At 36.6% G+C, this 11,332-nt stretch overlaps 1 long non-coding RNA gene across 1 annotated transcript; it reads right to left on the minus strand.

Annotated features, from left to right (window-relative positions):
• Positions 1–9,261: 9,261 nt before the first annotated feature.
• On the minus strand, positions 9,262–10,373 carry LOC127879868 (uncharacterized). Its single transcript, XR_008049312.1, has 3 exons — positions 10,268–10,373; positions 9,593–9,805; positions 9,262–9,367 (listed from the first exon to the last, which is right to left on the minus strand). It is a non-coding gene; the product is annotated as an uncharacterized LOC127879868 (long non-coding RNA).
• Positions 10,374–11,332: the final 959 nt, after the last annotated feature.

Consider the following 11,332-nt stretch of genomic DNA (forward strand, 5'->3'; position numbering starts at 1 on the left):
GAGTTAGTGTTCGTGTGTCGTATGAATAGATATCGTTGCGGGGATTCAAATAAACCGTTAAACTAAGTTTAGATTCACATCGTACATGTATGGTATACATGCTGGCGAATTCGGCTGTACAGCCGTTTTCAATTTAAGAATTAAATATCTGGCTTATTTCGCATTTTTCGACACATGTTCTTCTTAACTTTTATTTTAATTTATATTGAAATATATTTAATATTTTTTTACACATCTTCTATAAATTCATAAATATTTGACAAAATCGTATATACCCGCTTTAAGCCAAGGCGAGTTTTAATTGCCACGGTCCAAGGACCAATATCGTAACCATGCAGCAACAAAAGCATCACCATGTTTTTAACAACCATTTTTATAAGCAATGTATTTACTTATATTTTAATCTCTCCTTCAATATTTTTGTCTGCAAGTTAAGCTCAATAAAGAGTTGAGGTCGTGGGTAAAAGTAACTACGTTCAACGAATATGAGCAATTAAAGGGGCCTTTTCACAGATTTTGGCATTTTTTCACTTATTCATTAAATGCTTTATATTGATAAATGTAAACATTGGATTGTAAAAGCTTCAGTAAAAAATCAAGAATAAAATTAAAAAAAGGAAAAGAACATTGCACGGAGCAGGTTTCGAACCAGTGACCCCTGGAGTCCTGCCAGAGTCCTAAAGTAAAACGCTTGAGCCTACTGAGCTATTCCGCCGAGTACACACATTGGACGTATTTTATACCTTATATAAGCAATCTTCGTTGTTTCACAAAATTTAACGACAAAAACAGAACTCTCCAAATTATTCAATCGTTTCGCGTTGCAACGCTTTATAATTTTTAGGTTTTAAAATCGTCAAAAGATGCATATAATGGCTATATTAGACCATGGTAAATGTTCAGTATTACTGTTTCCTCACAAATATCATAACTAAAACGAAAATTTGTGAATCTGAAACAACTTTTTTCAATTTTGTCAATTTACCAAAGCGTGAAAAGATCCCTTTAAAGATATGAAGAAGTGTTTCGTTAGTTTGATTTTCGTTGTTCTGCATATTCAAATTACCATTAACACATATTTATAGCAATAAAGTCATCGGTTTTTGGTTTAATTCACAGGTGACTGACGACGATAAAATATGGATAACAATACTTATAGTAGCAACGCCCGAAGCACACAGCTTGTTAGATTTGTAAACGGTTATCCTGATTACATGATTGCCACGTGCAATCATATCGGTACAATTGTCAGTTTGAATACCGTTAATGCCCATACTAACGATCTCTTAAGCAGAACTTAAATTATTAAACACTGTATGCATTCTGAAAACTGTATTAATATAGTACGGTACTGCCATCATTACAAATGTTCAACCATTCAAATTTAATCCACTATTGCCTTAAAGGGGCCGTCTTACATATAAAGCGTCATATCGACGCGATTCGATATTTTGGGAAACTACGAGGATTGCTTATATAGCTTAACAATACATCCGCTCTAAATGTGAGCGTGGATTGTCGAGTGGTCTAGGCCGGAGGCTTTTTACTTCAGGACTCCAGGGGTCAGTGGTTCGAGCCATGTTGAGGTTTACTTGTTTTCCTTTTTTTAAATTGTTTTCTTGTTTTTTATTTGAGATTTATAGTTCAAATGTTTAAATTTATTAATATAAAGCATTTAAAGGTTCAATACATGCAAAAGTCTGCAGGACGGCCCCTTTAAAAAAAGCTGCAAGCAAAAAAAAAACAATCGAAGCCAGTTTACAAAACAATATACAGACTTGCATTGCTGCCAGATGTGTAACTTGAGGAGAAAGACATAATTTAAAGGTAATGTGTGCTTGGTGATTAGGAATGTTGTTCATACATCTCTGATTTTAATGTGAATTTCTTATGCTGTTTTAGCTGTCTGACTCAACCCTACATACGATACTATACAGCTCTGCCAGATTATATTGATTAAGAATTTGAAGAAGTGGGCGTATTTTGCTTGGCATCTGTCTGTCAATTGCTCGGTAGGTAAGTAGGGAGTAGGTAGGTCGGTCTGTAGACCATTCGATTATGCACGGAATCTTCAGAACGCGTTGACTTACAACAAAAGCAAATTAATACAAATACATAGCATTTACATAGCGTAAAAAGTATTTACATATTCTATCGCGCTCCACAATACAAATTATGTATTACAACGAATACATTTAACCAATAAACATTTGATTCGTGTTCTGAGAAAACTGGGCATAATGCATGTGCGTAAAGTGTCGTCCCAGATTAGCCTGTGAAATCCGCACAGGTTAATCAGGGACGATACTTTTCGCCTTAACTGGATTTTCGTGTAGAAGACACTTCCTTTAAACGAAAAATACCATAAAAGCGAAAAGTGTCGTCCCTGATTAGCCTGTGCGGATTGCACAGGCTAATCTTGGACGACACTATACACATATGTATTATGCCCAGTTTTCTCAGAACACGACTCATTTCTGTTTAATAACTGTACAACAATAAGTATTTACTATTCTTGTTTATAAAAGTTCGGAATTCATGTTAATTCGACTGGCTCGTTCAAGGTCTTTAAAATTGTCCAAACAAATGTGTTTTCAGCGTTAATCTAAAAGTGGCTTCAGATTGATAATTCTTAAGGCACTCCGGTAGATTATTCCATCATTTTGGACCGACGGCGGCAAGAGATCTATCAGCCAATTGTGTTCGTCGTCTAGGGATGTAGAGTGTTGTCTCATTGTGTGACCTAAATTTTAAGTGTCCTCGAGCAGGTACAAACATTTCCCTAAGGTATACTGAAGCTGCACCATGGATTACCCGAATTTTTTTATTTTTTTTAATCAGAGTTTATTTACAGGTCCTACCGGCCTCTTCACGAGGTCTTTGAGGTTCGACCTGCCCCTGTGACCTTTCAGGAGATAAAAGTTGTTTTAAGTCAGAGTAGGTCAGATTTACCCCGGGTGTCCGGGTGCTTTGCCAAAGGTTTGTACTTTTAGTTTTAGTAGAGTTCAGTGCACGCTGGCCAATGAGACCTTAATGTGCCCTGTACTGTATTGTTGGTGATGATTTTATGATTAGGTGTAGTGCTGTGTGCATGGGTAGTATGAATTTGTTTGTTATGTAGGGGTGTTCGGTGTATTGGTTTGCTTAGGGTGTTGGGTAGGTTAGTGATGTGTGTATGTGGGAGTTATATAGGTGTGTTCGGTGTACTAGTTTGTTTGGGGGTGCTGAGTAAATGAGTGTTATGTAGTTGAGTTCTAGGTCTTATGGTGATTATGTATATGCGGTTGTGTGTAGATCAGTCCTATAGGCCGACCAAGGAGCAGCGCTCATTCCACTCGGAGCCACCATCGTCTTTTTTCGCCCGCCTGCCCCCCATCCAGACCATGCATCAGATTTGCCTGAATTATATTTATTTTTACGTAGTGTTTGTTTTTATATTTAGGTGTGAAGTGATGTACTATGTTATAAGGAGTATTTTGAGCTTTGTTAGACGTTATTATTATGTTGTATTAAACCAGTTTTTGTCTGACTGTGTATGGTTGTTGTGCTCTCCGCCCCAAGAGAGGTGTTAGTGGGGGTTCGAGCGGGATACAGGCAACGCCCCGATTCCAGAGGCGTCCCTGGTTCTTTTAAGTGCCCGGTGTATAGCACCGGTACACTGCACCCCTTTTTAACGTCCCTCGCGGAGGACATGTTAGTACATGGTGTTAGTTATGTTTCAAATATCGCTATGCTGCCTTGTGTCATATTTCATGGTGACGTGGGCTCTCACTGTTATTTTTATGAGAGTTGGTAGTATGGTGTTGTCAGGGCCAGATCATTTATTTGATGATAGAAGAGGGGGCCTGACTATGCTTTATTCGACCGAGATGACTAGTTTAATTGTGGGCAAAGACATCAAGATTTTTCTTTCTTCTTGCTGAGGTGGTGGTCTGCCGCTCTGGGTTGTTGTGGGGGCCAGACTAGTTTTGATAGGTCATTTACTCGATGATAGAAGAGAGGGGCTGTGTTTTAGTAGTTTGGTATTAGTAGAGCACGCACGTTATAGTTATATTATCTATGGTGACACCGGCAGCAGCCCTATGTACTATTTTGTTTGGCCGTAGCGCAGCTACTTCCTGCGTCGTAGTTGACGTTCTGTGGGCGACGCCGGCTATATAGGTACATAAGAGTATTCAGTGATTACCCGAAAGACAAAAACTAAGACTTAAAACATCACCCTGGCTTTTACTGGAAGCCAGTGTAGCTGTTATAGATCAGTGATTGGTTCTTCAAAAGAAACGTTCCTAACTTCTCTAGCAGCATGATTTTGTACTCGCTGGAGCTTATTTATTTGATACGCAGGGACTTCCGTAAAAGACCATTGCATAACTCAATATGCGGACGAACTAATCCATGTACTAATGATGCAGTCGACTTTTTTTTAAGATCTTGACGTATAGCTTTGATATTTTATAGTTGTGCATAAGCAACCTGACAATTGTTATGAATGTGTTTGTTAAGGTTAAGTTTGTTAGTCATGATAACACCAAGATCTATTACAAGGTTGACAAAAATCACTTCGCAACCACCGATAGCAATGCTTGAAGTACCCAATTTCGCCAACTGTTGCCTGGTCCCATATACAATAATATCAGTTTTTATTGGTTCATTTCTATTTTGAAGGTTTACATCCATTTAATGACATCTTTTAGGCAACTATCAAGGTGCCGAAAAGCAGTTGACTGATTTTCAGAATTATCTTTTTTAATTTTAAATGCAATCTTATGGTCATCCGCATATCCATAAAGGTCAGTCTTTTTTAACCACTCTGTTGAGGGCAGATATATACAAGGTAACAATAACGTGCCTAGCACAACAACCCTGAGGGACACCGAAAAGCAATTGTTCAGTTTCAGATGTTCAGACTTGCATTGTTATGATGGTGAGATAGGAGTTGATCCATCTAAGGAAAAGCCATGAATACCGAATTCTTGTTGAAGAAGGCGAATAAGTATTGGGATATCAATCGTGTCGAACGCTGCACTCAAGTCAAGCATTACCACGATGATGTCTTTACCTTCATCAATGGTTTCTAGAAGGTCATTTTACATGTTAAGCATTGCCGTTTCGACTTCGTGATTTCTTCTATAGGCACTTTAGTAAGGTGGAAGGAGTTTATTAGCCTCAATATGATCATTAATTTGTTTCAATGCAGCTTTTTTCGGAACTTTCGAAAGAAATGTCAAATTTGAAACCGGACGATAGTTGTGTAGTTCCAAAGGGAGAACTTTCGTCTTTAACAATGGTTTAATCACAGCGCTTTTTCACGTGTAAGTGAAAACACCAGACAGCAACGATTTATTTTTTATTTTGTCAATATATTGACTTTTGTATCAAAATGCATAGTTACTTCAAATTGAGTAACGTCACAGTAGAGTGTTGAAAACACGCAAAAACGAGCATACAATTCAAGTACATTTTATTAAGATTTGATTGTGATTACGCATGATCGATTGCCTAATGCGCACAAATACTACAAACGCGTTTTTCAGCACGTGACAATAAGGTTCTCTACATTATTATCAATATTTGCCCCATCATAAGATACCAATCCGTTTGAATAACTGTGAAACCAATATTAGTCGTCGGACACTAACTTTGGCGGATTTTCTTTTGTCAGCTCAACCACAAAATCAAACGTCCAACGAACGATCATGTCTAAATTCTCTTATAACACAATTTAAGAAAGTTCACAAATTAAAGATCAAACGAATATTACAAGTTTTACGTATCCACTAAATATCATGTCTACCTCGACATAAACCAACCAAATGTGTTAATCAAAGTAGATCTGATATTTTCATTATCGACTTGTACAAAGGCCATCGTCTCAACAAATGAGATGGCAATACGCAAATGTCTTATGAAATGTAAAAGGACCATAAAAATAAGAAATAAAATTAAACATTATCATCGTTTGAAAAGTAAATTAATAAATAATGGAAAAGACATATAGAAATAATTTCTATGCACTAAGGGACTCAAAGTAAATACTAATCAAAACAGCATATTACGAGTTTGATATATCGTCAGTATTTATATAGAATGCCGACCCGTTGGTCGACCCGGGTCTCCTGCCATGGAATCTTCGGAGGATAAAAACAACACCGACGACGACAAGAGCCAGGAACACTACACTGCAGACGGTGCCGACGGTGATAGCCACGGTGTTGTCGGCTATGTATTAATAGCAGAAACAATTCTATACAGTTCAGTTAACCAACAACAGTTTCAGATAAATATCCATTGTAATGCATTATAGTGACTAAAGCAGCAAATTTGCGGAAAAACAGATGTTAACAGTTGAGTAAATGCCGATGAAAATTTGATAACGAATCCAAATAATATGCAATATTTTGATAAAGGACCGCACCATGATCACTGATATTAACTCTTTCAAAATATAACCAGTGATATCTGAGCAAGAATGATCTGTTTTAATGTATTCGTTTCATAAAAAATCAGGATACAAGCCCACCACCTCTAGCCGTTGGCAGCAATGTTTAAAGAATAAAAACTATATGATTCAGATGGGATATCTAAAGAATCATTTGAGTCAATATATTTGGAAATCGGACTTGCGGTTTTTGACAATAAAGCTTTCTCTCTATAAATATAAACCTGAAAACTCAGCGGTGTTTTATGCAATCAAATTGGTTTTAAGTATATTGAGGGAAAAAAACGACTTTAAAAATGCTTGTACTGTACGTTCTGGTTTTAATTCCAAAGAGTGAAGATTTTACAAAATAAAATAAAAAACAACGCCGGACGCCGAGCAGAGGACCAGTGAGCTGCATGCTTTCAGCTGAGAATGTACAGCGTCATTAATGTATTATCTAAGTCATTTAAAAATTAAAGATACGAAAAAGGTGACTTATAACGAAAACGTATACTTTATTTATTGTCCGTGCCTATATTTTTAGCTCACCTGAGCACAACGAGCTCATGGTGAGCTATTGTGATCGCCTTTGTCCGTCGTTCGTCGTGCGTCCGTCGTCAACATTTGCCTAGTGAACACTCTAGAGGCCACATTTATTGTCCGATATTCATGAAACTTGATCAGAACATTTGTCCCAATGATACCTAGACCGAATTCGAAACTGGGTCATGCTGGGTCAAAAACTAGGTCTCTAGGTCAAAAAAAGAAAAACCTTGTGAACACTGTAGAATTCACATTTAATGCCCAATCTTTATGTAACTTTGTCAAAATGTTTGTCTTAATTATATGTTGATTAAGTTCAAAAATGGTTTCGGTCCATTGAAAAACATGGCCGCCAGGGGGTGGGGCAGTATTCCTTATATGGCTAAAGAGAAACCTTGTGAACACTCTAGAAGTCACAATTGTTTGCCCAATCATCATGAAACTTGGTCAAAACATTGGTTTCATTGATATCTCGGAAGAGTTCGAAAATGGTCCAGGTCGGTAAAAAAACATGACCGCCAGGGGGCGGGACAGTTTTCTCTATATGTATATAGTGAAAACATGTGAACACTCTAGAAGTCACATTTTTGTCAAATCTTCATGAAATTTGGTCAGAACATTTGTTTTCTGGATACGTCGGTTGTGTTTGAAAATGGTTTGGATTGGTAAAAAAAACATGGCCGCCAAGGGGGGTCTTTTACGTATGTTTATATAGTGTAAACAGATTGTGAACACTCTAGAAGTTACATTTTTTGCCTAATCATCATGAAATTTTGTCTAGACATCGATTTAATAAATATCTCAGACGAGTTCGAAAATGGTCATAATTGGTGAAAAAACATTGAAGCCAAGGGGCGGGGCAGTTTTCTCTATATGTATATAGTGTAAACATGTGAACAGTCTAGACGACACATTTTTTGCCCAATCTTCATGATATTCGGTCAGAACATGTGTTTCCTGGATATGACGGTTGAGTTCAAAAATGGTTCGAAACGGTAAAAAAAACATGGCCGCCAGGGGGAGGTCTTTTTCCTTATATTTATATAGTAAAGAAGCTTGTGAATACTCTAGAAGTCACAATGTTTGCCTAATCATCATGAAACTTGGTCAAATCATTGGTTATGTGGATATCTCCAACGAGTTCGAAAATTGTCGTGATCAGTGGAAAAACATGGCCGCCAGGGGATGGGGCAGTTTCTCTATATGTATATAGTGAAAACATGTGAACAGTCTAGACGACACATTTTTCGCCAAATCTTTATGAAATTTGGTCAGAACATTTGTTTGCTAGATACGACGGTTGCGTTTGAAAATGGTTCGGATCGGTAAAAAAAAACATGGCTGCCAGGAGGGGGGTCTTTTTCCTAATATTTATATAGTAAAATAAGCTTGTGAATACTCTAGAAGTCACATTTTTTGTCCAATCATCATGAAACTTGGTCAAAACATTGGTTTTATGGATATCTTGGTTAAGTTTGAAAATAGTCGTGATCAGTGAAAAAACATGGTCGTCAGGGGGTGGGGCAGTTTTCTCTATATGTATATAAGAAAACATGTGAACAGTCTAGAAGACACATTTTTGGCCCAATCTTCATGACATTTTGTCAGAAGACTTTTTCCTGGATACGACGGTTGAGTTCAAATATGACGGTTGAAAAATGGTTTTGATCCATCTAGTAACATGACCGCCAGGGGTGGGGGTCATTTTCTTTAAATTTATATACTAAAAAAGCTTGTGAACACTCTCAAAGACACATTTTTTTGGCCAATCATCATGAAACTTGGTCAAAACATTGGTTTTATTGATATGTTGGATGAGTTTGAAAATGGTCGTGATCAATGGAAAAACATCAGTCTTCTCATACCAATAATTTGAAATATGAATTTGCTGAAGAGTTTTAATCTTTGTTTCTTTCCATCTAAGTCTCTCAGGTGAGCAACACAGGGCCCTTTGGGGCCTCTTGTTTTATTTTGTACTAAGGAATAAACTACCATTTTAATTTCAAATTTTGAATTTGCATTCTGGTCTTCATAGTTAAACCGGATAACCTCTTTAACGTTGGTGTACCTGGGCCGCACAGCAGCCGTGCAATGCTATCATATTTATTCAAAATTAAATTATTAAAATAGCCAATGTGCATAGATACTGTATACGCACCTTTTGATTCCGTATGTCTGAAACATAAGTTAAACAACAAGTTTTGTAAAACACTTGAACATATGAATAAACAAAGAAACAAACTCGCTATCAATATTGTCGAAAGCACGATCTTCTACAAACATTTACACCAACTTACACACAGACTGGTTTCCCCTCTTTGTTCTCACAATGGGACCCGCTTTCACAGCCTCCGCTGGCCTCGAATAGAGGACACACGTTCCCACCTAATGTCTCCTTGGTAACTGTAAAAAATATCTTATATCTGATAACTACTCGCACATGATAATTGTACTGGAACAAGAAATTCGAAACCAAGCAAGATCGTAATTTACAAAATAAAAAGTAAACATCTAAAGTTTGTCGAAAATTCCCAGTTTGAAAATTGCTTTCACCGTGTTTGTGTTACTGCAATTTTAAATAATGTTTATGTGATACATCCTACGATACCAATATAGTAAATGTATTACCAGATGATCTAAAAGGCGTTGTCGGTGGTGGTGTACGAGTAGCAGATCCTGATGAAGCTGTCCGTGAAGTTGTAAACGTAAATGTGGGCGAGGTTAATGTAGTTAAAGATCCAAGTATCTCCGAACATGTTTCGCAACACTGCAGCAGTACGGTTGTGTTGTAACCATGGCAGTCATTGACATTGCAGGACGCCGTGTCCCCCGACTTGCAAACTTATGAAATATTCATGATGTGATATAGTGGACATTTAAGCAGATCTACATTACGTATATTTGAACAGTGTATTCGATATAATAGAGTATACGTATTAAGTAAAAACCTGACAGTGGCTTTGATATATCTGTATAAAATACCTAATCTTCTCATGTGTTAGTATTGTAACCGTGTAAAAAAATTGATGCATTTGACAATGAGAAAGGCAAAACGTTCGATGGAAATATTCGTTGCAGGCACGTGAAGAATCCAAGCATCTTGATATAATATATAATTATATTATTTCATTATATATACACAGAAATTGAATAACTGTTATAAGTAAAACATTCCCTTCACTGTTGGCTATCTCTAGCCTTTTCGAAAAATGCTTCACATTATTTTTTGCTATTGTACTAATTACAAAATCCACATGGAACCTACTTTCAGAAATAGTAATAACAGGCAAACCGATCACTTACCACATTTGGGTTCCTGCCCCGACCACGTGTTATTCTCCTGACAAGTCCGTTGTGCGTCCCCGTGAAGGGAGTAGTCTTGTGCGCATGCGTAGAACGCCGTGGTCGCATTACCATTATTCACGACAGAGACATTTCCGTCGTATGGTGGTACTTGACATATTACTGATGGAACGTATAAAACATACAATACTATATTTGTTAGGATCACAATGCTGGGTTACTCAATCAATTATACTTGATGGATTAAACAGTTTCCATCTTATTTGTTTTAAACATGGAGTTCCGGTTATTAACAGCGTTGTTCACAGCAGCAGAAAAAAACAATAAACATCGCTTATAAGTAAATAAATCTCTTAATTCCAGTTGTTTTATATTTACTTAATTTCCACATAATGTATTTAATCGCAAACGCTGTTTTATATCTTATTTTTATTGACTTAACGATGTGTCTGTTCTAATTATTGACCATGATTGCTACTGTAAGTTTTAACAACCTCCGCGCAGATATTAGACCGGTTTTGAAAAGAAGAAAAAACATGTTTCGGTTAAGAAATACAACGTTGCGTTTTACCATAAAACAATCGTGTTGCCAATTGAAATTATGGGTCAAAAACTCGTTTCCAGTCACATATGATGATGACAGATATAATCAATCACATTAATCTCAAAGTTTTGTTTTCTTTAAAGACACATAACCAATACAAAACTACACCATTATATTGAAGTTTATGTGGGATGAAAAGCAAGGTTTTCATTGCAATCTGTCAATATATAACTAGAGAAAAAACATCTTGGAATTTCATGCAGATACTTAATAATTCATCATTTATAGAATTTTGATTTGCGAATTCACGAAAATTTACAAACCGTGACCCCATAAACTTGCGATCAGGAGGCAAATACTTACGGCAGGTTTCTGCAATGGTAAATAACATGTGTTTACCGTAATGTTAGCAGATAAATACAATATAAGTATAAAGTGTGTTTATAATAATGATTGAAAGATAAATTATATTAGTCGGTAAAGGTTTCCATCAATGCAGTTATCATCATCATACTTATAGA

This window comes from Dreissena polymorpha, chromosome 4 (assembly GCF_020536995.1).
Source record: "Dreissena polymorpha isolate Duluth1 chromosome 4, UMN_Dpol_1.0, whole genome shotgun sequence".
Lineage (NCBI taxonomy): Eukaryota > Metazoa > Mollusca > Bivalvia > Myida > Dreissenidae > Dreissena > Dreissena polymorpha.